Here is a 27,538-nt window from a genome sequence, read left to right as displayed (position 1 = left end):
CTCTGGAATGCCGTTTATTAACCACTGAACTACATGGAAAACTACATCGGCTTTCTTGGCAGGCACAATTTGAAGCCTTCCAGTGCAGATTACAATTAAAATCTATATGAAGGTACAATATAATCAGGAATATACTGGTATATGTAGGTGTGGCCAGTCTCTTCTTCCCCCTTGCAGTTGGTGATAGAGTCCAGATTCCAGGCTCCTCCCTCCAGAAGGGGAATGTAGAAGGAGCCATAGATGGTGGACTCAGTGGCTGGGTGATGGCAAAGATGCCAAACACCTAAGCAACCCTTCCATTGATCTGCAGTCTCTTTTGGCTCCTGGCACTTGACATCGTAGTCCAGGTTCCAGGCTCTCCCATCCAGACAGAGGGGACAGAAGGAGCTGCAGATGGTGGACTCAGGGACTGGGTGACAGTGAAGATGCCAAAGCACAGCAGCAGCCCTTCTGTTGAGTTGCAGAGTCTTCTGGCCCCCGGCAGTTGACGACACTGTCCAAGTTCCAGGTTCTTCTCTCAGAAGGAGCTGCAGATGGCTGGTTGTGATACCAAAGATGCCAACTCATAGAAGCAGCCACTCTGTCAATCTGCAGAGTTTTTCTTCTTTGGATCATGACCCATGGGTGTGGGAACACCACCACCCCTTTTACGTAGCACTTCAAACACTAAATCCAATGAATGTGAAATTGTATGTTACGTATCTTCTTGTTTTCAGACTGAGAAAGAGCCTTGTCCACTCTGGAAATGTATCAGTAAGTGTAAAAGATGGAAAATAATTATGAAACAACACATCTGATCAGTGACGGATGCATTCTTACATTCCAGATTCATGGTTTTTCAGCACATCTTAATTGCCTAAAAGTTGCACACATTTGCTGTTTTCTTGCACAGGAATGTTGCCCTGTACACACTTATTTGGTCAGATGGTTCCAAGTAACAAAACCTTCTGAAAAACCTATGAAGCAGAGCCATAAAATGAACCTATTGTTGCTTCTGTGCTTGGCTATCTCCAGACATCTCTGTGCTACTCTTACCATTAGCTTGTGTATGTAGCTCTCAGAAAGACCTTCTCTTGCCATTCAGGAAAAGAAAGAAACCCACCAACCAGGACAAAACAACTGCCTGGTATATGTACAGGGGTGTGGTGCTTATATATACAAATAGAGCTTCAGGGAGTCACAGATGAGAGCTGTGTGTTGGAATGGGTCCAGAGTCAATTAAATGAAAGGGGAAGGGTGCTAGCCCTGTAGACAAATATCCTGGCCCACTCCAACAACCGGAAGCATCACCTGTAAAATATACAACCACAGTAGAGGCAAGCACCCTCCTTGAAAAGCATACACTGAGTTTGGAGTCACATGATTGTGAGAGGGGTATGTGTGTGGGGGGGTAGAGACATGATTGTAAGTTCCAGATCAGTGGAGGCTGGTGCCTCCAATTTTGGTGGGGGTGTAAATCCATTCTGGGTTTCAGGGAGAACCAGACAGAACTCTAAAGGAGCTATCCAAGGTGCTAAACCTCTTTTGGTGATAGGGTTAAGCACCTTGGATAGCTCCCTTAGAGTTCTGACTGAAACCCTGAATGGATTCACAGGCCCACTGAAATCAGAGCCACCAGCCTCCTTTGTTCCAGGTGATAGACTAGTCATGTGCAACTTCCACCATTTGGCAGCTGTCATGGATCAAACCTCCCTATAAATGTCGCTGAGTACATTGGGAGCTAATAGATGATAGCTGTGCCACCCTAGACTTTAGCTGCATTTTCTTTAGCCTTTAATGCGGGGGGGGGGGGGATTTAGGTTGTGAAAATAGCACAGAGGGAAGGGTTAAATCACCTGTTCCACCAGGGTTGCAGCCCTGATCCTATACGAGTTTCCCTGCAACTGGTTTTAACGTCTGAGAGAGTAAAATATCCACTTAGGGACGTCCAGCCTCATGCCTATATTGACCCTTAAACTTTCACTTGGAAACGTTCTTGAAAGGTAAAGATACATTTTGCCATTTAAACCCTAGAACATTCTTTCTCATTAGAGAAGGGTTTGGAAGCATGCATTTATCAAAGATCTCTCTCTCTCTCTCTCTCTCTCTCATAAATCTCTTCCTTGCCCTATGCCAAGGATTCTGGGGAATAACAATAGGTCTGTATAATTTTAGCCCAAATGATACCTACCTGTGAAGTAGAGAAGCAACACCTTGCCCAAGGCGACCCAGTGAGCTTTATGGCTGAGTGAAGACAGCCCAGACCAGCCCCTCTGACCCTGCCTTGCCCCACATGTTATCCTCTTTTATTGGAACTGGACATCTGCAGCTCCTTCCATTCAAAAAATGAAAGAGGAGTGGATCAGAGGAAGTTTTCATTCTGGTTTCCCACATGTCCTGAAAGAGTAAAAAATATGAAAGACGCAGCCTCGATTTCCTTGCCGCTAGAACCATTTCCCAAACTGTGTTTCAGGCTGCAGACAAATGGCTACTTCAGACACCATCTGGCTTCTGACAGGCTGACAGTAGAGTTCACCGGCTCTCATGCTGACAACACCCTCTGCATGACAGTCTGGATTAGAACAGTTTGGAAAACGTACAAGCCAGTATCCAGGAAAATATGAAAATGCACCACTTTGTATTTGTGGAGGAACCCAGGGCAGCAAGAGTTAAACAGCAGAATGCTAAAGTTCATTCACTGCAAATTTTTAAAACTAGGTCTTCTCATGCGGATCACGTCTGAAAAAAGCTCTTCAGTACTGGTGATGCTGCATACACCTCTTGATTCAAGCCAAGTGCAGGGAGGAAGGGCCTGTCCCAATTTCAATTCTTCTCTAGTTGGAAGGATCTTAGGTAAGAGGGCTGAAGAAGATGGTGGCCTGAGACCTTGGAGAAGAGCTGCCACTTAAAATAGACCATATAGGGCTAGATAGAACAATGGTCTATCTCAGCAGAAGGCAGATTCAGTGCAGAAAAGGGCAACTAAAATGATCAAAGGGCCGGAGTATCTCCCCTTTGAGGGAAGGTTACAACAGTTGGGATTGTTTAGCTTGGAAAAAAGGAGGGTAAGGGGAGACATGATAAGAGGTCTACAAAATTATGCAAGGTGTGGAGAATGTGGATAGGGAGACTTTTTTCTCCCTCTCACATAATACTAGAACCTGGGGTCATCCCATAAAGCTGATTGGTGGGAGATTCAAGACAGATAAAAGGAAGTACTTCTTCACACAGCACATAGTTAAACTATGGAATTTGCTACCACAGGATGTATTGATGGCCACCAATTTGGATGGCTTTAAAAGGAGGTTGGACAAATTCCTGGAGGAAAAGGCTGTCAATGGCTACTAATCCTGATGGATGTCTGCTACCTCCAGTATCAGAGCAGTATGCCTATGTACACCAATTGCTGGAGAACATGGGTGTGTGTGCGGGGGGCTATTGCACTCATGCCCTGCTTGTGGGTTCCTGGTCGACAGCTGGTTGGCCACTGTGTGAACAAAATGCTGGACTAGATGGACCCTTGGTCTGATCCAGCATGGCGCTTATGTTCTTATGTCCTTACTTGCTTTATCAGTTACATACTTCAAAATGCCGTTTGATGTCATGCATTAATTCAGGCATTGGATTGGAACCAACTCTTGTGACAGTGGATGTCTGCTCTGGGAATGGGACTTCCCCATCCTCTTCTCCCCCTGCAGCCCCTCCGCCACGCACACCAAATCTGCTTGGAGGATCTCTCAACACAGGCAGCTGTCGAGTGGGAGCCAGGAGCAGTGCCAGCTCCAGGTCTGAAAGGACCTTGGGCAAAGTGCCCTCTGGTGGGCCACCACCCTCCTTGGTGGGCTCTGGGAGTGCCAGGCAGTTGTGGCCCTCTGAATGAGCACCAGGCAGACAGGTGAGAGCTGCCATTTTAATGTCCCATAATGCCCCTAACATAGACCCCTGTGCGCTGCCATTTTAATTTCCTACCATGCCCCAGAACAATGCTACAGAAGGGTCATTGTGGGAAATTTACATGGTGGCTTTCAGCCACTTGGTGCTTTGTTAAAGGGGGTCTGATGTCAGCAGTGGGCCCTGTGGCCCTGATAGTTGCCCGAGGATGCCCTGTGTTGGTGCTGGACCTGGCCAAAAAGCCAAGTCATGGGGGGGGGGGGTCAGACGCAGTAAAGACTATGAATAGAACTAGATGTCATGTGGGAGTTTCATGAGGGCAACTGAAAAAGGATCATGAAAATCACCCCCTAGCTGCTCTTAGCCTCCCATTGGTTGAACATATGGGCACACAAATTCTTTGATAATGGAACGTTGTCTTTGGGGGTGTCTCCATGAGCAATTTACTGTGAGGTTGCTGCATTTGGATGTTGTTCGGGGCACATGGCGTCATGGCCATCTCGCAGCCACCCTGGAGTTTCACATCGAAATAACGGTTCTTCTGAGACTACTTTTAGCCCAATTGTTTTCCTTAATTCGGCTTGTCTGCACTTCTGTTGTGGTGTGCACCACCCTTTGCATTTACTCCAGAATTATTTCCCTGCCCAGGGGTGTGTCTTTCACCTGGCCGTGATTGCACTGACCCGAATCAAGGGGTGTTCCCCCAGTGTTTTTCCCGCCTGTGTTTCCCTGATGCTTCCGCCATTTCACGGCTGGCCATCAGAGTTCTGAGCTACCTCATGGCATTTACTTCACCTTGCCTACCGCTAAACTCTGCAGGGTGGTCATCCCTGCAAAGTATAGGTGTGCTCTGGGTAGCCGCTAACTTGTTGTTGTTGTTGTTCAGTCGTTCAGTCGTGTCCGACTCTTCCTGACCCCATGGACCATAGCACGCCAGGCCTTCCTGTCCTGCGCTCTCTCCCGGCACGTGCTCAAGTCCATATTCATTGCATCAGTGATGCTATCTAGCCATCTCATCCTCTGCTGTCCCCTTCTCCTTTTGCCTTCAGTCTTTCCCAGCATCAGGGTCTTTTCCAGAGAGTTTTCTCTTCGCATTAGGTGGCCAAAATATTTGAGCTTCAGCTTCAGTATGTGTCCTTCCAATGAGCACTCAGGGTTGATTTCCTTTAGGATGGACTGATTTGACCTCCTTGCAGTCCAGGGGACTCGTAAGAGTCTTCTCCAGCACCACAGTTCGAAAGCATCAATTCTTCGGTGCTCAGCCTTCCTTATAGTCCAGCTCTCACAGCCATACGTTACTACTGGGAAAACCATAGCTTTGATTAGACGGACCTTTGTCGGCAAGGTGATGTCTCTGCTTCTTACTATGCTGTCTAGGTTTGCCATAGCTTTCCTCCCAAGGAGCAAGCGTCTTTTAATTTCATGGCTGCAGTCACCGTCTGCAGTGATCTTGGAGTCCAAGAAAATAAAATCTGTCACTGCTTCCATTTCTTCCCCTTCCATATGCCAGGAAGTGATGGGGCCAGATGCCATGATCTTAGTTTTTTTAATGTTGAGTTTCAAACCAGCTTTTGCACTCTCCTCTTTCACCCTCAACAAGAGGCTCTTTAGAGCCTCTTTGCTTTCTGCCATTAGGGTGGTATCATCTGCATATCTGAGGTTGTTGATAATTCTCCCGGCAATCTTAATTCTGACCTGTGATTCATCCAACCCGGCGTTTCTCATGGTGTACTCTTAACTCATTAAAGTGAAATAGCACTTTTGTCTGGCAATACCTACACCCCCTATCTCACTAACTGGCATTTGACAGCAAGTCCTGTAGCCCCTATCTCACTATCGCACAATCGTGCGATACTGAGGTAGAGGAGAGAAAGAAATAAAAACAAAATTGGTGGAATTGGGCATAGGCTGGGGAAGCAGGTGTCTCCTCAGAAGTAACTCCCATTGTGGTCAATGAGGCTTGTTCCCTAAGCTGTGTTTCTTTACTGTTTGTTTTGTTGCTGTAAGGAAGTAATTAATGCAAAGCTTCACATTATGGGAGCTTCAGGGGAAGGAGACGGGGGGGGGGGTAGAGCCTGGGGGGGGGAGCCTCTCTTATTGGATGAATGGCACCTGCAAGTCTGATGATGTTCACTCCAACCCCACCCGGAAGTATGTTCCTGTGAAGCAACTTAGAATGGTGTGATATACTCATTCATGGAGCCCTGTGCAGACCAAAGCCAGTTCCTTGAAAAATCTGGGTAAGCTACCATTTGCTTCTCCTTCCATTGTCATGGAGACACCCCCTTTGTTGCTTTCCTGCCATATCCAAATCACTTCAAATCCAAATCACTTCAAGGAGAACATGTGCATTTGTTCCTGCCAATCCATGGAATACAGAGGTGCTGGTAGTCACCTACAAAGCGATACACCCAGGATGAATGAACACTCTGGATAAAAATGTCCCTAAGAAATAAAATAGCAGTCAGTAAACTATTGCTGTGAGTCTGGAGGATTGGACAAAAGAAGGTTAAATTGACTGGCCAAGTCTGACCACTGCTGGGAACATCTTTTGTTAGGTAATCTGCAAGCAATATGTTGCCATAAGCAAGATAATTTGGGGAATGATTTGGATAGGAAAACTGAGTAGAGAAGGAGGCAGATCTCCTCAGGATATTGTAGCCCAGGCCTATTTGTGAATAGAACAATAGCCTGCAGCTTTGAGTCAGAGACTTTGCTTGCAGGATCACCACAGCTCTGGCACCCATGGGCAACAGGTTGCTGGGCACCCATGGGCAACAGGTTGCTGATCCAAGCCCGTGCTGTGGTTTCTCATTACATGCAAACCTGATGAGAGGGGCTTGCTGGGGTGGCTGACAAGCCACCCAAGACCCATGAGCTGTTTTAGGCTTGCAGGTGGCTTGTCAACCACCCCAACAACCCACCCTTTCCAGGCTTGAACATACTGAGAAGCTACAGCACACCCCCACTGCACCGCAAATATTCAAAAAGTGGCCCCTGCCGCCGTAACAAGAAGCCCTGCAGGGAAATTCACCCACAGTGGCATCTTGTTACATGCAAACTGGGCCAGAGATTAAAATCCTGTGCAGGTGTTCATCTGCAATGGGATTACAGTTAAACTGGGGATGAGACATGTGCCTTTATCAGGGTTCCTGATAACAGGAACTCTGTAAGTGCACTCAAACATACTTACAAGCCCCTATACAGGTACCTTTGTGCTCAGTGTGTGATCTATGATGTAGCTGGGAGCACGGGGTGGGGCACTGACCTCTAGTTTAGCTGTAACTGGGTTCCAGGCAAATACCTGCATAGGACTAAAGAGACACAGGAATCTGCACTTGGGTTTGTAAGCATCTTAGGGTGCTGCCTGTCTCCCTAGAGATCTGATGTGGGAGCAGTGGACTTTGGCCTGTTGGAGTATTTAAAATGTATGTCTCCACTTACACTCAGCCTATATATGTGTAAATAAATGTGTATATTACATTACACCAGTAAGTCTCCAGTGACCTCCTTCCAAAGGAAACCAAACCTGAATAAGCTCCTGGAACTTGCAGAAGTGGGGTGAGTACAACTATGTGCTCAAGAATTGGCTCAATATAACAGGATGCAGCATGTGTCTTGAACTCTATAGGCAGCCAGTCTATGTATCCTTACAGCTGTGCAGAACAGAGGCATACACATTAAGATATGAGGTAGCAGGCCACTGCCTACATAGGATAAATTCAGTCCCACTAGAGCTAAAAAAAGGTAAAGGTGTCCCCAACCAGTCGTGTCCGACTCTAGGGTGCGGTGCTCATCCCCGTTTCTAAGCCGAAGAGCCAGCGCTGTCCAAAGACGCTTCCGTGGTCATGTGGCTGGCATGACTGAACACCGAGGTGCACGGAACGCTGTTACCTTTCCCGCCAAAGCGGTACCTATTTATCTACTTGCAATTTCTTGCTTTCGAACTGCTAGGTTGGCAGAAGCTGGGACTGAAGACGGGAGCTCACTCCGTCACGCAGCACTCGGGTCTTGAACCGCTGACCTGCCGACTTTCCAGTCTGCAGTACAGCATCTTAACCACTAAGCCACCGTGGCCAGCTAGCAGGACTTTAAAAAGGTTCTTTTTTAGGACTGCACCACTGCCTGACCTCTTTTGGAAGACAGAATTATAGCAACATAAAAAGGCAATTTGTAAAGCTAGCCAAAGAGAACTCCTGTCCAAAGCTTTTCAGAGTAGAGTCAGTCTGTATAAAACACCTTGTCTAGTCTATTCCCCCTTACCACCAAGAGTACACAGCACCGTCTTCCCCATAATCCCAAGGCCTTGGTGTGATCATTTAAATATTCTGTGGAGCTGAAATGTTCACAAATATTCCATAATACCCAGGGCCAGCCCAAGACATTTCGTTGTCTTAGGCAAAGAGCAAGATGGTGCCTCTCCACATTCAGTCTACAGAAGTTGATTGGGCTCGCAGTTGAATATTACTTCAGCACTGGAGACAGGACAGCATTCTGCACCACACCAGTTAGCAGGCTAACTTAGGATGTGCAGGGCAGGCTGTATGACACACACAGCTCTGTCCTCCAGCGCCTTGCTCCTGGTCCACACCCTTCACATAATGGTAGGGCTGACTCTGATAATACCTTAACAGCCGAGGCAATGGCTAGAGATGGATCACTGCAGTTAAATGAAGCCACAATTTGTACAGACAATCACTACAGAGGATACAAAAGCGCTGCCCATGTTTACCCCACATTTTTTTTTTTTTTGTCACAGTTATCAATGGATGGCCCTGGACATTCATCCAAAGCATCAACAGAGGGATTATGAGAGACCTGCTCTTCTGTTACCACTTATGGATGTTGCATGAAAAGGAAGGTGCATAAATCCCCCAATGGCAAGATGTGCTTTCTGTCCATGCAACTTGCCATGGGAGATATTCACACAACTCTACTTCACAAGATACTGATGCTTCCCATAAGGCTGGCTTCTGGGGCGGTGGTGGTGGTAAATCACACCATTTTCCTGCAAATTTACATGTTCTGTGCCTTAATTTGATACTTCAAGTCCCTTCAAGACTATCCAAAGGTAGTCTATTAGGAGCTTTTCTATGTGAGGCATTTATTGTGCGCTCATGATTCCTTACTCATGGTTGCTTATAGGTTCTTTAGATGACATCATGATCCTTCAGTTTTGCTTCTGTTTTTTAACGGATTGGATCTCAATTCTGTGATGAAACTGGCAGCAGATACAGCGATTAACACCCTCAGGTAAAAAAGCTCAGTATTTGCAAATAGATGTATAGGTTGTGGAGCTGCTTGCAGTCTGTTATTATAGGGAACTTAATCTGGAGAAACCTGGAATAAGGGACAGCCTTTAGGATCTGTGGCGATATGATCTGAAATAAAGTCTGTTTTCTCTAGATATAGCTGAGATAATTACTGCAAAGCAGTTTGCACACTATGGAAATGAGAAATAATAATAATAAAAGCATCCCTTTTTCAAACAAGAAAAAAGAGAGGGGCATCTGGTAGCTTTATGTACAAGGCACAGAATACTACTTGAGGCTGTGGATAGTGGGTATCATTAGGCATAAAAGGTGCAGCAGTGCCCATTGGGATACTAACGTTATATGGTTCCCATTCCTTTTTTAGTCCAAACTGTCTACTGATTGCCATGTTTCTCACCCTTTTAAAACTCAGCATGTTGAGAGTCCTCAGGCTCTCAGCAGAAGCTTACAGCTCAGAGAAGCATCTGGTATTTGCTTGCTATTCTGAGAAACAGTTCAACATCCCTCCTTTATCACGAAGCCAGGGAATAACTAGATACAGTAGCAGCTTAGCCTCTCTCCCCACCCCCACCCCTAAATTCCCTGTCCCAAATTGATCTAATTCCTAATCCCATCTACCAACCTGGTAATTTGGCTCATGTCTGGGAAGGGGCTCTGTCCATATTTGCTTTGAGAGTCTCTTGATATTATTTGATACAAAATGATATTTATCAGCTGAGCCACTGTACAGTTTTACCAAATTGACTGAAAACATTTAGTTCTGTTAATTGCAACGTGCTTCCTACTGTATGAAATACAGTAACAGATTGAGGGAGAATAAAGAAGAGAGAGCTTTTTTAAAAAAAGAAATCCAGCAAAACCCAAGTCAGAAATGATTTCCTGATAAACAGTGTATCTTATTGTCTATTCTCATCTATAAACCACTCCACACCAACCATCTGATATCCATTATTACCATTGCAAACAACCACTAACTCCCCAGCTGGTCAGCTCTATCTCAACACTGCAGTAACCATTCAAGGCTGCCATATGGTACGAGAGTTTCCTGAGCCGGATTGTCACTCAGCTTTATACATTTCTGAATCGATTTCCTTCTGGGGATTTTGTAATATAGAATTTGGGGACTTCTCTTTTTCTTCAAGTTGAAAATTTGATCAACAACAACAACAAAAGCCTGGTGATTGATCCAGAGCTGTAGATCAACCATCTAAAATGAAGTTAAAAAGAGGAGGAGGAGGAATCAAAGATACCAACAAAAGCCACATTAAAACATATTAAGGCTGCACTCCTATAAACAATTACCTGGGAGTAAGCTCCATTGAATGTACTGGGGCTGACTGCCAAGTAAACAAGTATAAAATTACTTTGCATGACATTAATATTAAGCCATTAATTCTAAAACATAATGGCATCATAACGCCAGGTTTTTCTGGATAATACAGCTTATCTAGATCAGGATGGAGAACTTCCAGCTTGTGAGTGAGATGTGGCCAGTGTGGTATCTAGCAAATAGACTAGTCACAAATGGAAGACTAATTGCAGCACAGGAAGGGGGCAATTTGAGGAGTCACAGCTGGGGAGGGGAGAGTCAGTGGAGGCTGGTGGCTCCTATTTCAGTGGGGCGGTAAATGCACTCTAGTTTTCAGTCAGAACCAGCCAGAACTCTAAAGGAGCTATTCAAAGTGGCTGAGCCCTAACCCCAAATTGGGTTCAGCACCTTGGATAGCTCCTTTAGAGTTCTGACTGGTTGTGACAGAAACCTACAGCGCATTCACCACCTCACTGAAATAGGAGCCATCAGCCTCCACTGGGAAGAGTTCATCCTCCCTCCCATTGTCCTATGACCCCCTGCATGGCAATTGGGGTAGGAAAAAGCCTCCCATTGGCTCCAGTGGGAAGCTCTTTTCAAGCGTAATTGCGAGGGGGGGGGCGTTTGTGTGTGCGTGGTGTGGTGTGTTAAATGTAAAAATGGGGGTGTTATAGGTGTGTGTGAATTAATGGGTGTTGTGGTCTGTGTGAGAGAGTATTGTGTGTGTGTGTGAGCAGGTGGGGGGTGACCATGTGTGCTTTATCTTTGGCTCTAGCCATGCTTGATGGTGTTTGGCGGGGGTGCTGCTCACCTCTGGATGCAGCCCCCAGAAAGTTAACCACAAGGCAATGTGGCCCTCAGACTGAAAAATTTCCCCACCCCTAAACTAGATCCATTTCAATCCAGTGTCAGGTCTGATGAGATGAAGACAGCTTTTGTCACCTTGGTGGATTATCTGTGCTAGGCACTAGACAGGGAGAGTGCATCCCTGTTGATCCTGCTGGACCCCTCAGTAGCTTTCAGTACCATCAATGTTGGTATCCTTCTGGGCCACCTGGCTAGGATGGGACTGGGTGGGCCTGTCTTGTGGTGGTTCCTGTCATTACTGAAGGAGCAGTTTCAGAATGTGGTGCTGAGGGGCTCCTGTTCAACACCTGGGCCATATCTACATGTAAGTGCTGGGGAGGTTATCCAGGGCTGCTATCGGTATGTAATATCTATTTCTCCTTTTCATCACAATTGAAGGAAGTAGTTGATGTCTGGTATTCATAATGGACTGGACGAGGGCCAACAAATCACAACTTAATCCAAGCAAGATAGAGGTGCTCCTGATCAGTAGAAAGGCAGATCAGAGAACTTGGGTTCAGTCTGTTTTAAAGGGGGTTGCACTCCCCTTGAAAAAATCAACTTCATAATTTGGGGGTACTCCTGAAACCACTCCTAGACCTGGATGCACCAGTTACGGCAACAGCCAAGTGTGCTTTTGCTCAGCTGAGATTGTTACGCCAATTATGCCTATTGCTAGAGGTGTTAGATCAATGTACACATGCCTTAGTTACATGTCACTGGGATTACTGCAATATGTTCTACACGGGGCTGCCTTTAAAAACCGCTCAGAAACTTCAGCTAGTTCAGAATGCTACAGCAGAATGCTGTTGACTGGGTCCAGTTATAGGGAGCATGTGTGACCCCTAGGTTATTGCTAAATTGGCTGCTGGTCCATTTAAGGGTACAAATCAAATCACAGGCCATGACCTATAAAGCCCTAAAAGGCTTGTGATTCAGGCTACCTGTAGGTCTGCCTTTTCCCATACAAGTCTGCCCCTCTTCTGGAGGCTCTGCTCCCTGTCCCAGGAGCATTTGACATATGTTTGGCAGAAACTAAAAAAAGGCTCTTCAACCAGCAGGCAAAACCTTTAAAAAAATTAAACAGACATTTAGCTTAGTGAGTTTATTTGTTTTTCTCTGCTGCTCTGTGTATAAATCTGTGTTTAAAAAATTAAATTATGTTTTTAACTGGCTGCCATTTTTGTTTTCCTTTTTATCTGCTCTTCTCTGACTTTTATCTGGTTCTATTTTGTTATTGCTTATTGTTATGTGGATTGGTTATTTTCTGTTGTGCATTTAGCTTTAGTTAGCCACCTTGGACCATTTTTATGGAAAGGTGGGGTTTAATATAACAAATAAATATTGGAAGTACATAATACCATTTAAACATTCTAAGAGGTTTTCGGCTTAACTAATGGCAGCTTCAAGATAGCTAATATCTAATGCTTGAAATGAACATTTCTTCACTTGCCACTGAAATCAAAAAGAGGTAGACAGAGGCAGAACCCTTTAGGATGGGAATTCCAGGGACTTGACACAACCACCATGATCTTAATCCAAGCAAATTTCTTTGAAAGATCTTCTGTCAGCAGCACACATTAAGGGTACAATCCTATGCATGTTTCGACAGAAACAGGTCCTACAACTTCTAGCATGGCTGGCTGGAGAATGCTGGGAGTTGTAGGGCTTGTTTCCATTGAAATATGCATAGGATTCCTTGGAGGCTGGTGGCTCCAATGTCATTGGGGCTGTGAATCCGCTCTGGGTTTCAGTCAGAACTCTAAAGGAGCTATCCAAGGTGCTGAACCCAATCCCCAAAATAGGTTCAGCACCTTAGTTACTTGGATGAAGATCATATATGAATATATGAAGCCACCTCATACTGTGTCAGAGTATTGGCCCACCTAGGCTAACACGGTCTCCTGTGACTGGCAACAGCTTGCCCAGGTATTATGTAGTTATCTCTCAGCCCTGGTGGTACCAGAGCTCCTTGGTTTAACTGGAGATGCCAAGGACTGAGCTTGGGACCGTCTGCATGTAAACAATGTACTCTACCTATGTCATCTCTCCAGTTCAATGAATCCCTCATGAAGATCATGGAATTTGATTATTTAATAGCTGATGGGCTACCATCATCAGCATTTTGTTTCAGAAGCATTGGAACAGCTATAGTGTTTATAAATAGTTGTGTCGTAAAGATTCCTAGTTTTTATAGACAATAGATGCACAATTTTGAGAAATCAATCCATTCCAGGCTATGATATCAGTGCTGTTACTAAAACCTTGCAGATATGGAGGGTGCTTTCTGATGTACCCACATATGGACTCCTTTCAGTTCTACTCACATCACTTGAATGGGGGGGCAGGGTGTGGAGCTGGAAGTTAAATGCATCCTGTTCACCCCATTCCTTAGATTGCTTCATGTGGGATGCAACTGCCAGATGTCTGAGCACCACATCTTTTCTCTTTTTCTTCAGATGCACAGCTGGTATCCCTGTGGTGGAATGCAGTATGTATGAAGCTGGAAGGGCTTTTTAAAAAGTCCAATCTTCTGTCCTACCATCTGGTCCCAATGCCAATCTTTATGACTGAACACAGTAAAATCATCAATCACAGCTCTCAGCCAATGCCCAATGTGTTATAACAGCAATGTCTCCATCTAAGATGCCTTTGAAGATTTCCTGGAAACTTCAGAAAGTTCAAAATGTATATGTGAGCCTACTAACTGGGACTGGGCATTGGGAACACAACTTACCAGTACTTTAAAGATCTTCACTGGTTTGAGGTCCATTTCCAAGCATAATTCAGAGGGCTAGCACTTACTTTCAAAGCCTTATATGGCTTGGGACCTGGACACTCAAGGGAATATCTCATCTCAACCTGCCCATACATTAATTAGGGTGGTCATCTGTCCTACTTTACAGAGGACAGTCCTCTATTTGACGCCATTCTCCATCTGAAGGGCCATCCAGTGCAAGTCAGGTTTAAAGATCCATAAGAAGGGAGAGTAGGGACCTTAAATTTGCCCATCAGCAGTTAGTACTTGGATAGCAGACTGAGCAGGCACACCAGTCACCCGGTAAGGTTATTGAATTTCTATTTAAATGGTAATTATTTCTAAACTTGCAGCTATACCTATAAATTAACATATGCAAGTGTTATCAGAATCTATTCTCTCTTTTGTCCTCTCTTTGGGTCATGCTATTTATTTATTTATTTATTAAATTTATTAATCGTCCATCTGGCTGGTCACCCAAAAGATTTCCTCTTTTTTGGTGATATGTAAGTGACCACCCTAATTAAGGTCGTACTCAGAAGCCCTCCAAATGGTACAACCCCAACAAGTGGCAACGGGGGGCAGGGGGAGAAAGCCTTTTTGGTTGTATTGCCCCAACTTGTGCAACTCTCTCCCCAGGTAGGCTCACCAGGCACCTCAGTTAATAGCTTCTTATTTTCCTAGTCTTTTGATTTCTGATGTATTTCTTAAATTATATTGTAATTGTTTTTATTTATTTATTATTTAATGTATTTATATCCTGTGTTTTACGGGAAAACCCTCAAAAGGCGGCTTACATTGATCTATAAATACAATATATCAAACAATAAAAGCATTAAAAATAAAACCAGTAAATGAACAACTGAAAATATGAAACCAGCATAAAACTATCAATAAAAAGCTGAGCGGAATAAAAAATGTTTTTAAGTTTGCCTAAAAGCACCAATGAGTAAGACATATGCAACTCTTGGGGAGGGAGCTCTGAGGATGTGGGGCCACCACTGTAAAGGCCATGTCCCTGGAATGTGTCAATCTAATGGTCTTTACTGGCTGGCTAGTGAGCAAGGTCTTTGATGCCAATCTCAGGTAACTTGGTCCCAAACTATTCAGGGGCTCTAAGGGTATGCCTTTTAGATTGTATGCCTGGGAACAGAGACTGTCTTGCTACTGATCTTTAAAGCTACTCTGGAACCTTTTTGGTTAAAGTGCAGGTGAAAAATGTTTTAGATAACTAAATAAAACTCACCAGGCATCCTTCAACCTGTTTCTGTCTCTCAACTTAGCCTATCTCTCAAGACTGATGTGAAGATAAAATGGGAGTGCTGCCCTGCGCTCTTCAGAGAAAGGGTAAGATACCTATTGTTACATAAATAAACAAAATAACTGCAGGGCAATGCATGATGCTGTTGTCAAGGGGATGAGAGGCTCAGTGGCATTCATGTCCTCATCATCGTCCAGCATTGTATGAATAACTACTTTTGAGTCCCAACCATCTTACAAGATCTCAAGTATTGGAGCTGGCTGGGGCATGCTGGGAGTTGGAGTCCAACGCTTCTGGAGGGCACCAGGTTGGGGAGGGCTGTTCTAAATGTAATCAACATCTCTGCAAGGTAATTCAGCATTATTATTCACCCATATTACAGATGGGAGGGCTGAGGGAGAGAATGGCTTGCCTAAGGCCACCTAAGTGAGTTCATGGCAGAGGTGACATACGAACCCAGGACTTACCAATTCATAGTTCAGTCTCTTTAGTCATTATGCCTTTCATCTCTTAAGATCTGTAATGTACATAGGTTCAGGGAAGCTGCCTTATATAAGGGCAGGCTCTTTGTCCAAATAGCCCTCTCTATTTGTCTATCTAGCTGAGGCTGTTTATCTAGTGCAGTCTATCTAGTCCAGGCTGTTTGTCTACCCCAGGCTATTTTGCCAGGCTATTGGTCCATCTAGTCCAGGCTCTTCATCTGTTTGTCTATCTAGCCCAGGCTTTTTGTCAATTTGCCTATCTAGCTGAGGCTCTTTGTCTAGCCCAGTGTTGTCTACTGTCTGTCTAGTCCAATCTAGCTAATCCAGGATGTTTGTCTAGTCCAGCCTATTTATCCGGGCTATTTGTCCATCCAGTCTAGTGCTGCCTGCTGTGGCTGGCAGCAGCTCTCCAGGGTCCAGGCAAAGGTATTTTCCTGTCACTTGCTACTGGCTCCCTTTTTGGTCTGGAAATGGCAGCAACTGAACTTGAGACTTTCTGCAACAAAGCATATGCTCAGCTCCACCACTACGCTTTGCTCTGTCCCCAGTTTCCTTTACAGTGTTAGCCAGATCACTGCTTTGCCAAGCTTATTTAAGCACCCATTCACCCGGGTTGCAAAACTGCCAGTCTTGGGTCACAAGCAGATGTATAACAGTCAAGGGCTCCGACAGCGCTGTATGGAGAAATGTGGAGCTGGGCCAGATCAGGTGTGTCTGGGAAAGAAAATGTGTATTGGTTTGAGGCTTGAGAGGGGTTGGCTAAGGAAATAAGCATCCTGCCGAAATCCCAGGAAGAACCAGGTTGTCTGCAGCCATGGATCCCAACAGAAAATGGACTGCGTTTGGAATACAGTCTTTAGGTCTCACACTGTTGGGAATTATGAATGTAGCAGGAAAGTCATCTGGATAATGGAAGCACTCAGCATTTAACAGGTGCTAATTAGCCAGCCAGCTGAAGATCAAGAGGTGAGCCAGGTGCATAAATTTTAGAGTGATATGTTGAAGAAATACCAGCTGCAGACACAGCCGGGTTCAGAAGATGCTTTCAAGCAGAATCTGTTTATCCACAAAACGTTCTTCTGGTAAGAAGTGGTTCCTTCTCATTCTAAAGGAATATGATTAAAACAGCCAGGAAAACATTTACAGCACAGGCCCCATTCTTTTCCCTACACAAGTTCTTAACTCTCCTGTGGAGATTTCAGTTAAATATCAACAATAACTGAGGAGTCTGAACTTTTGGCCAAACCACCTCCTAGCCTGATTAAGAGTTCTGGAGAACTTGAAAGCTTGCGCACTCTTTTGTGACATTGTGGTTGGTCTTAATCAAGGTATTGCCTAACTGTGGATTTTGGATTTTTTACAACCTCTAGGTGAAGAGAGAGCCACCCTGTGGCACTGGGAACAACAACAAAGCCTTACATGGTCTAGGTCCAAGGAAGCGCCTTCTCCCCTATGTCCCAGTCCACCACCTAAGGTCCTCTGAGGGCTCTCTGCTGCAGCTGCCTAATATGAGACTGGCAGCCACACGCAAGAGGACCTTTTCCTTCGCTGCTCCTCAGTTGTGGAATGACCTGCCGGTTGAAATGCGCCTGCTGACCTTGTTGAAGGTTTTTAAGCAGGCATTAAAGATGCTATTTTTCTAGCAGGCCTTCCCCTTTTAGAACTCTTGTTCCTTTTGCTGACTTTTGTATACTATTTTTAAGTATTTGTCTATGTTGTCCATATGTACTTATGTAAATGGTTTTTAAACTTTGTATATTGTATTTTAATGTTTTAACTTTTGTAAACTACCAGAGAGCTTTGACTATGGGGTGGTACAGAAATGCAAATTAATAATAACAACAACAACAACAAACTAGGGGCTGTATAAAGGAAATGTCCTGCTGGAGGCTTACATTTTTGGCCACGCCTTGCCAAAAAAGAGGACAAAAGAGAGCACAGATTTGCATATCTACAGATGCACATTTAGAAAGAATTACTATAATTTAAATAGAAATAAAGTACATCTCACCCTAGTGGGAAGACTGTGGCCAGGTGACCTCTGTGCCCCCTCAGCCTGCTGTCCAAGTGCTAACTGCTAGTGAGCAACTTCAAGGCCCTGTGGCTCTCTTTTTAGGGTTCTTTCTATTTAAACCAGAAAGCACTTCAAATAAAGGACTGTCCTTTGTAAAGTACAACCCATTTGTAAATAGATATGAGTAGTAGGAGGTGGAAACAAGAAGGAAAGGCAAGGAGAACAGGTACGTTTTTGCAGCTTTTTAAAAGACAATGGAGTGGGAGAGGCTGTCCAAATTTGGCCCCCACTGGCTCTCAATTGATTTAGAGCATTTTTACATCAGGCTAAAATCCTGCAAAAATCAACAAAAGGGTGGGAAAAGCAGTACTGGGGTACAATCTCAAAAACGATAGAATGATCTCAGTACGAATCCAAGGCAAACCATTCAACATCACAGTAATTCAAGTCTATGCCCCAACCACTGATGCCGAAGAAGCTGAGGTTGATCGGTTCTATGAAGACCTACAACACCTTCTAGAACTAACACCAAAAAAAGATGTCCTCTTCATCATAGGGGATTGGAATGCTAAAGTAGGAAGGCAAGAAATCACTGGGATAACAGGCAGGCATGGCCTTGGTGTACAAAATGAAGCAGGACAAAAGCTAATAGAGTTTTGCCAAGAGAACACGCTGATCATAGCAAACACTCTTTTCCAACAGCACAAGAGACGACTCTACACATGGACATCACCAGATGGTCAATATCGAAATCAGATTGATTATGTCCTTTGCAGCCACAGATAGAGAAGCTCTATACAGTCAGTCAAAACAAGACCTGGAGCTGACTGTGGCTCAGATCATGAGCTTCTTGTTGCAAAATTTCAGCTTAAACTGAAGAATGTAGGGAAAACCACTAAACCATTCAGGTATGACCTAAATCATATCCTTTATGAATATACAGTGGAGGTGAGGAATAGATTTCAGGGATTAGACCTGATAGACAGAGTGCCTGAGGAACTATGGACGGAGGTCCGTAACATTGTTCAGGAGGCAGCAACGAAATCCATCCCAAAGAAAAAGAAATGCAAGAAAGCCCAGTGGCTGTCTGATGAGGCTTTACAAGTAGCTGAGGAAAGAAGGGAAGCGAAAAGCAAGGGAGAAAGGGGAAGATATATCCAACTGAATGCAGAGTTCCAGAGAATAGCAAGGAGAGACAAGAAGGCCTTCTTAAATGAACAATGCAAAGAAATCGAGGAAAACAACAGAATGGGAAAGACTAGAGATCTCTTCAAGAAAATCGGAGATCTCAAGGGAACGTTTTGTGCAAAGACGGGCATGATAAACGACAAAGAAGGCAGGGACCTAACAGAAGCAGATGAGATTAAGAAGAGGTGGAAAGAATACACAGAAGAACTTTACAGGAAGGATCTTAATGTCCCTGATAGCCATGATAGTGCGGTTACTGAACTTGAGCCAGACATCCTCAAGAGTGAAGTCAAGTGGGTCTTAGGAAGCATTACTAACAACAAAGCTAGCGGAGATGACAGGCTTCCAGCTGAGCTATTTAAAATCCTAAAAGATGATGCTGTTAAAGTGCTGCACTCAATATGCCAACAAATTTGGAACACTCAACAGTGGCCACAAGACTGGAAAAGGTCAGTTTACATTCCAATTCCGAAGAAGGGCAATGCCAAAGAGTGTTCAAACTACCGCACAATTGCGCTCATTTCACATGCCAGCAAGGTGATGCTCAAAATCCTACAAGCTAGGCTTCAGCAGTATGCGAACCGAGAACTACCGGAAGTACAAGCTGGGTTTCGAAGAGGCAGGGGAACGAGAGATCAAATCGCCAACATTCGCTTGATCATGGAGAAAGCAAGAGAATTCCAGAAAAACGTCTATTTCTGCTTCATTGACTACGCTAAAGCCTTTGATTATGTGGATCACAACAAACTGTGGCAAATTCTTAAAGTGATGGGAGTACCAGACCACCTTACCTGTCTCCTGAGAAACCTGTACGAGGGTCAAGAAGCAACAGTAAGAACCAGACATGGAACAACCGATTGGTTCCAAATTGGGAAAGGAGTACGACAAGGCTGCATATTGTCACCCTGCTTATTTAACTTATATGCAGAGTACATCATGAGAAATACCGGGTTGGATGAATCACAGGTCGGAATTAAGATTGCCGGGAGAATTATCAACAACCTCAGATATGCAGATGATACCACCCTAATGGCAGAAAGCGAAGAGGCTCTAAAGAGCCTCTTGTTGAGGGTGAAAGAGGAGAGTGCAAAAGCTGGTTTGAAACTCAACATTAAAAAAACCAAGATCATGGCATCTGGCCCCATCACTTCCTGGCATATAGAAGGGGAAGAAATGGAAGCAGTGACAGATTTTATTTTCTTGGCCTCCAAGATCACCGCAGACGGTGACTGTAGCCATGAAATTAAAAGATGCTTGCTCCTTGGGAGGAAAGCTATGGCAAACCTAGACAGCATAGTAAGAAGCAGAGACATCACCTTGCCGACAAAGGTCCGTCTAATCAAAGCTATGGTTTTCCCAGTAGTAACGTATGGCTGTGAGAGCTGGACTATAAGGAAGGCTGAGCACCGAAGAATTGATGCTTTCGAACTGTGGTGCTGGAGAAGACACTTACGAGTCCCCTGGACTGCAAAGAGGTCAAATCAGTCCATCCTAAAGGAAATCAACCCTGAGTGCTCATTGGAAAGACAGATACTGAAGCTGAAGCTCAAATATTGTGGCCACCTAATGCGAAGAGAAAACTCTCTGGAAAAGACCCTGATGCTGGGAAAGACTGAAGGCAAAAGGAGAAGGGGACGGCAGAGGATGAGATGGCTAGATAGCATCACCGATGCAATGAATATGAACTTGACCACGCTCCAGGAGAGAGCGCAGGACAGGAAGGCCTGGTGTGCTTTGGTCCATAGGGTCACAAAGAGTCGGACACAACTGAATGACTGAACAATAACAAAATCCTGCACCGCCACCAGGGCTTCTGCTTCCAGATTCCTTAAGAGATTAAGCTCGGCTCCTTTTCACATGGTTTCATTCATTTTTCTTTCTTTCTGGGAAAGTTCTATATGTTTCATTATACAGTCACTAGATGGTGCTGCAGTATAGTGTGACTCTAGAATTTCACCAGAAAGATATTGTGCTTTGGAGTCTCTTATGGTGTTTTCCCAGTAAGGGAATTGGGAATTAAGCTGCTATAATGGCCAGAAGGGAATGGAGGAGCCCTGAAGGTTGACGACGTCGTGTAAGGGCCTGCAAAAAAACGTGAGTGACCAATCACGAGTGCACAATAAAAGCCTCGTGTAGAAATGTTATTTGACTGCATACAGTCATACAGGGTGGTCATGTGTCCTCTTTTGTAGAGAAGACTCCTCTGTTTGAAGAGATGTCCTGTCCAATTCTGGTTCCTTATGGAAATAAAATTGAATGCTCATTCTTGGTGTATTTTTCTTTTCAAGGGCTTTGCATGGGTCTGGTGTGGCTATGTGTCCTCTTTTACAGAGGAGAGTCCTCTATTTGAATGGCTGCAAGAGGACAGCCCTCTATTTGAAGGCATCCTCTATTTGAAGGGATGCCCTGTCCAATTCTGATTTAAAGCTAAAGAACCATAAAAAAATGTTGCTTGTCAGCAGTTAGCACCTGGTCAGCAGACTGACTGGGGAGGCACACAGGTCACCTGGTCATATTCTTCCACACCATGGAGAGATGTCCTATATTTTTATTTAAATTATAATAATTATTTCTGCATTTATATCTATACATATACATTATCATATGCAAATAATATGTAAATCAGTGTCCTATTTTGTCCTGTTTTTTGTGAGGCATGTCCTCTATTTTGTCAATCTTTAATCTTTGCATAGTTAGAAGTCCCCCTTTAAGGTCATTTTTCCCACCTCCAAGTAAAATTTCTTTTTTTAAAAGCACTGGTATGTCACATGACAAAAGCACTGCCAAAAAGAAATTTTAAGATGTTCTGTATATCAGTCACAAATTGTTTTCCTTATCTGGCAAGTTCTATATTCCTAGTTTCTACATTCATCATATACCAGGAGTTTTGTAAAGAAAGCAGTCTTTTGGTTTCCCAGCCATTTATCTCTTTCTCTTTCTGAAATCGTAGCCCCTTACCTGTGACATCACAGTTCATTGCTATAGGCATGACTAGGTTATCACACAAAAAGAATTAGTCATTCAGCTTGGATAAAAGCAAGACCAGATAAGTCCATCAGAAATGGAGCCTGTGATGTCATGGTGATGCTGTTAAAGTGCTGCACTCAATATGCCAACAAATTTGGAACACTCAACAGTGGCCACAAGACTGGAAAAGGTCAGTTTACATTCCAATTCCAAAGAAGGGCAACGACAAAGAGAGTTCAAACTACCGTACAATTGCGCTCATTTCACATGCCAGCAAGGTGATGCTCAAAATCCTACAAGCTAGGCTTCAGCAGTATGTGAACCGAGAACTACCGGAAGTACAAGCTGGGTTTCAAAGAGGCAGGGGAACGAGAGATCAAATCACCAACTTTCGCTGGATCATGGAGAAAGCAAGAGAATTCCAGAAAAACGTCTATTTCTGCTTCATTGACTACGCTAAAGCCTTTGATTGTGTGGATCACAACGAACTCTGGCAAATTCTGAAAGAGATGGGGTTACCAGACAACCTTCCCTGTCGCCTGAGAAACCTGTACGAGGGTCAAGAAGCAACAGTAAGAACTGGACATGGAACAACCAATTGGTTCAAAATTGGTAAAGGAGTACGACAAGGTTGTATATTGTCGCCCTGCTTATTTAACTTATATGCAGAGTACATCATGAGAAACACCGGGTTGGATGAATCACAGGTCGGAATTAAGATTGCCGGGAGAATTATCAACAACCTCAGACACGCAGACGATACCACCCTAATGGCAGAAAGCGAAGAGGATCTAAAGAGCCTCTTGTTGAGGGTGAAAGAGGAGAGTGCAAAAGCTGGTTTGAAACTCAACATTAAAAAAACTAAGATCATGGCATCTGGCCCCATCACTTCCTGGCATATGGAAGGGGAAGAAATGGAAGCAGTGACAGATTTTATTTTCTTGGACTCCAAGATCACCGCAGATGGTGACTGTAGCCATGAAATTAAAAGATGCTTGCTCCTTGGGAGGAAAGCTATGGCAAACCTAGACAGCATAGTAAGAAGCAGAGACATCACCTTGCCAACAAAGGTCCGCATAATCAAAGCTATGGTTTTCCCTGTAGTAACGTATGGCTGTGAGAGTTGGACTATAAGGAAGGCTGAGCACCGAAGAATTGATGCTTTCGAACTGTGGTGCTGGAGAAGACTCTTACGAGTCCCCTGGACTGCAAGGAGGTCAAATCAGTCCATCCTAAAGGAAATCAACCCTGAGTGCTCATTGGAAAGACAGATACTGAAGCTGAAGCTCAAATATTGTGGCCACCTAATGCGAAGAGAAAACTCTCTGGAAAAGACCCTGATGCTGGGAAAGACTGAAGGCAAAAGGAGAAGGGGACGGCAGAGGATGAGATGGCTAGATAGCATCACTGATGCAATGAATATGGACTTGAGCATGCTCCAGGAGAGAGCGCAGGACAAGAAGGCCTGGCGTGCTATGGTCCATGGGGTCACGAAGAGTCGGACACAACTGAACAACAACAAAGAACAAGTTATAAAAACAAAACGACCCCTTAGGAAACTTACCCTCTTTCAAAATGTTTCCTATGTGACATGGCAAACCATTATTTAGAAACTTGTCTAGAAAGTTTAGTTTATATCTTCCATTTATCTCTGTAGTTCTCTCCCCCACTAAAGCATTTCTCTTAGCTACAGAAGTTCAAGACCACAGCTACCTCCTATAGTAAAGGAGAAACTGAGGTGGAATTCTGTTCTTGAAAGGATGAACTGGAGGTAGCATAAAAAAGGGCAACTCAGATTATCTTAAAGACAGAAAGCATTGTTTTTAAGAATAGAGATGATGGTTTCACCAGTGATTTTTATAAAGCCTTTGAAAAGGAATTAACACCGTGGTTTACCAAGTTGCTTAACAAAATTTTAGAAGTGGGGTGTATGTGTGTGTTATGCCTGATACATTGTGTAAAAGGAAAACAATAGTGTTACTAAAGCCCAACAAGGACCCCTATTTAATGGGCTCCTATAGCCCCAAAGCTCTTATAAACCAATTATAAACCATCATCAATAAGTTAGAGGGCTGGAAACTGAATTTATCATGGCTTGGAAAGATAGCTGCCATTAAGATAGCGATCCTTCCCAAACTTCTTTTTTATTTCAGGTTTTACCTGTACTCCCTAAGCAATGGTTTGAGAAATGGCAACATATCCTGGAGTGCTTTATCCACAAAAATTAACCAAGTAGAATTAGCAGATTGATTCAATATAGAACCTGAGATAAAGGAGGTCTAGGTATACCTACTTTAAAGTATTATTATGATGCCTTCCAGTTAAAACAAGTAATCCATGTCATACGCAATTCAAAAGGAATTGCGTGGGTGGGTATGGAACTACAATAGGCAATACCATCTTTCAGAGCCATGCCATTCCTCTTTCCCTCATGGCCCAAGATAAAGCAAATTGACAACCCTTTTCTCCAAACAACTATGAAGGTGTAGAAGAGATGGGGAAAAAATTCTTGCCTCAGCACTTTCATTCTTCTTGGACTATTTAGTTTTAGGGATACAGATAGCTATGTCCAATGTGGGAAGTGGGAGGAGAAGGGCATATTTAGAATTAGAGACCTATTTATTAGGGATCAACCTGTAACAGAGGAATCTTTGCACATAAAGCTGGGAAATACCCCACATAATTGGCTCTATTTAGCCCAGGTTTGCTGCCTGATAAATAAAAACAAACAAATAAACAAAAATAAGGACAAAGACTTAAAAAGTGGGAGGTTTAAAAAAAATTGGGAATGAATGACTAAGGGGGAGCATAATAGAGGTTTATTAAGTCATGGATGGTACAAACAGACCAGCATTGAATACAGAGAAACTGGAATCCTGTAGCCAAAGAACTAGTTGGTTAATCTCACCTCACCTATTTTGCAGGATTGTTGAGAGGATAAAAAGTGGGGGGAGAATCATTGACACTGCTACAAGTTCCAGAGCCTCAGGCCCAGGGGCCAAATTTGGCTCTTCAAATTTGGTCCCAGGTGGCCATGCCCCTTTGATCATTTCGTGGCTTCCTGGCTTTTGTGCAGTCTTTTCCCCCATTCTAAAAGACTGAAATGCCACTCCTAAGGCTTTGTTACTGGCAGTGAGAGCTATACATTAAAATATGCTGGTATTTTTTGTTACTTTGGTCTTCCTGACCCATTTACTTTTGGCCCCATCCAGCACTGGAAGATCTTCTCTGAAACAGAATTCGCCCTCAGGGCTGAAAGTGGTCCAACACCCCTGATACAAATGTAGGGCTACCTCCAGCATCACGTGAATAGACTTCCACTTGTACAATGGGAGTTCCTCTTACTCTCCTTCCCCTGCACCCACCAAGTCTGCCCCAGAGGGTCGCCAACCCTCTGGAACAGATTTGGGGTGCATGGGGGCTGTACAGAGAAGGGGGAATCCATTCCCCAGCCATTTCTGTCCCACTGGCAGATAGACAGCATTGGATACAACCTGTAGTAGAGTTTAGATTGTTGCATAAGTTTCATCCCCTCACTTTTTCATCCTTAAAAACCACTTATTCATCCCCACAATGCTGCAGTTTCATTTATATTTGCTTTTCTACAACAGGCTGCATTCAAAGTGGGTGTATAAAAAGCGAGTCAACAGCTATCAGGAAAAAATAAAATAGCACTAACATTAAAATACAGAAATGATCCTCCAAGCACGAAAACTAAGCAGCAGCATAAAACCAGAATAACATAAAAAGACAAAGACGGAATAGAAGGAGAGCAAGATAAAAAAGGGGGAGAGGGAAGGTTGTCTGATCACTTTGCTTAGCTTTTCATGCCTGCCCGAGCAGCTAAGCAAACCAGGAAACCTCAAGGGATGGTTTGTTTAGTGTTACATCCAAACTGGGATTCCTCCTGCCTTGCTGCTCTTCTAGCAAACTGGAATCTGAGGTCAGGGTTTGTTCCTGGCTGAATTTTGGTTCTCCAGCTGTGGATGTCCATACACTCATGCACACACACAATTGATGAAGAAATCACTGTCCCTAACAGGTTCATTTTTTGTGTTGTTGTTGTTGCTTTCTTCTTGTAGTTAACCTCATTTTTGTATGGCAGACATATTCACAGTCATAACTGCATTGTGGATCAGGTTCCTGCAAGGAAATCCTACCTTATGGTCTGCACCAGTTTCTTTTTTTTATGGTACAATGAAACAAAGCAAGCCAAACTGATTAATGATGCAAACCTAACTACACTTGCTAGAAACTGAGAATAAGCCCCATTGAGCTGAGTGGGATTTACTTCTGAGTAAACATGCTTAGGATTGTACTGCAAGCCAAGAAATCACCTGTAATTTGCAATCACCTGGAAGTAGAGAACATGGAATGAGACTGAATCTCTTCCTCCTAACTTCGTAGGTCCGTAGCACAAGTGGTAACAATACAATGCAGGGGCAAGGGCCGTGTACTTTAGAAGCACCACAGGAGTGCAGCTAACCTGCCCGCTCAGGCCAGTGGACCGGATTCATTCTGATACTGTACCAAGGCCCCTTCAGAGTACACACCAACCCACTGAGAAGTTCAGGTTAGCCTCATTAGCATCCCAGGTTAGCCTCATTGGCATCCCAGACTGCGTCTTTGCTAAGGCATGAGAAGGTTTCCTTTTAGGGTTATGTGTCTAGCTTGATGCTTGGGGGGGGGGGGGGGCTTCCCATGATTTAGGGTCCGATTCCCAGTGTGGTGTAGCGGCAAGAGTGTTGGATTAGGAGCTGGGAGATCCGGGTTCCAGTCCCCACTCGGCCATGGAAGCTCACTGGGTGACTTTGGGCCAGTCACAGACTCTCAGCCCAACCCACCTCACAGGGTTGTTGTTGTGAGGATAAAATGGAGAGGAGGAGGATAATGTAAGCCGCCTTGGGTTCCTTGCAAGAGGAAAAAAGGCGGGGTATAAATGCAATAAATAAATAAATTCCCAAAGAATAAATGCCAATGCAGAGACTGTCACCAAGCTCCCAGGTTTTATCTGTGCATTGAGGAAGATTAGCTGTAAAACTCTCTTCAATGATAGCTGCTCAGCAACGAATCCAAAACAACAGAGATTAGGTGTCAAGACTCCCTTTGTCATTCAGATTTATCAGCATGAATGTAAATTGTTAACTTTTTTCCCTTTTAAAAGTTTCCTCATGAAGAGGGGCTGCAATCCTAAGCACACTTCATGCTGAATAAACCCCAGAATGCAGCGGGACTGACTGGCGTAATCCTTCCGTAATTGCACTTCCCCTCCTCCCCCCCCCCCCATTTTGGAGTCCCGCCTTTCCAGGTGCTGCCACAGTTGGAAACAGTTCCGTGCTCTACAGGCTCCTTTTCAAGTGCAAGAACTGCTCTGCTGCTGTGCCAGCCGCAGCCACCTTCGCTCGCCAGCGCTCCGCTTCAGCCTCTCGCTATGAGCTCAGCTTACCGCCGCTTCCCCTGCTCCGCCGCTTCCTGAGCTGCCGCATGAGGCCCAGACAAAGCAGGCCTCAGTTTCTGGCTCTCCCCTGCAGACTGACAGTGGGAGACTCGCGCACTCCGCCCACGTGACT

General features: G+C 44.3%; 1 long non-coding RNA gene across 1 annotated transcript; it reads right to left on the bottom strand.

Annotated features, from left to right (window-relative positions):
* On the bottom strand, nt 1–27,538 carry LOC146348696 (uncharacterized). The gene is made up of 3 exons (XR_014790700.1): nt 27,415–27,538; nt 2,171–2,376; nt 1–739 (listed from the first exon to the last, which is right to left on the bottom strand). It is a non-coding gene; the product is annotated as an uncharacterized LOC146348696 (long non-coding RNA).

Source organism: Heloderma suspectum, chromosome 4 (genome assembly GCF_057233095.1).
Source record: "Heloderma suspectum isolate Gila_16-S chromosome 4, 16-S_ref, whole genome shotgun sequence".
Classification (NCBI taxonomy): Eukaryota; Metazoa; Chordata; class Lepidosauria; order Squamata; family Helodermatidae; genus Heloderma; species Heloderma suspectum.
The sequence above is the reverse complement of the archived record's forward strand: the minus strand, read 5'-3'. Positions and strand labels throughout refer to the sequence as shown.